Source organism: Tigriopus californicus, chromosome 9 (assembly GCF_007210705.1).
Source record: "Tigriopus californicus strain San Diego chromosome 9, Tcal_SD_v2.1, whole genome shotgun sequence".
NCBI classification, from domain to species: Eukaryota; Metazoa; Arthropoda; class Copepoda; order Harpacticoida; family Harpacticidae; genus Tigriopus; species Tigriopus californicus.
In genome coordinates, this window is record NC_081448.1 from 932,726 (window position 1) to 933,380 (window position 655).

Here is a 655-nt window from a genome sequence, read left to right on the forward strand (position 1 = left end):
GCAAGAACCTGATGAAGACGATTACTTATGGAGATCACTATCCTTTTGCTCACCACACCTCTCTTGGGTGGGCCCTGGTGGGGCCTGTTTGCCCCGGACAAGAAACTAACTCAAATCATGTCGTTTTGAAGGCCTCGCTAGACAGGGACCACTTCAAGGCTTCGATCGGAAATCCAGTTAGTGTTGGCAGATTCTCCCTCCCTTGTTCTGAACCAAACAAATTTCGATCGTCGGATGTCTTTGAGTCATTAGAGGACGACGAGCTTTCTGGACTCTCCCAAGAAGATTGACGGTTTATTAAAGAAATGAAACATGCTATCCATCAAAACCAGTCGGGTAATTGGGAGATGCCCTTGCCCTTTAAAAAGCTCGATCCCATTCTGCCATGCAACCAGACCTCAGTTTTCAAAAGAACAAAAAAGACACTTGACCGGCTAAAGTCCAATCCAGATCTTTTGGTCCCATGCCTTCGTGCGATGCAGAAAAGCATTGACCTTCGACACGTGGAGGTTGTTCCTGTAACCGAATCCCGCCCTCCTTCAGGCAAAGCGTGGTGGCTCCCAATCTTCCCGGTGGTACATCCCAGAAAAGGTACAATACGTCTAGTGTGGGACAGTTCAGCCGTTTTCCAGGGAATCAGCCTAAATTCGGAATT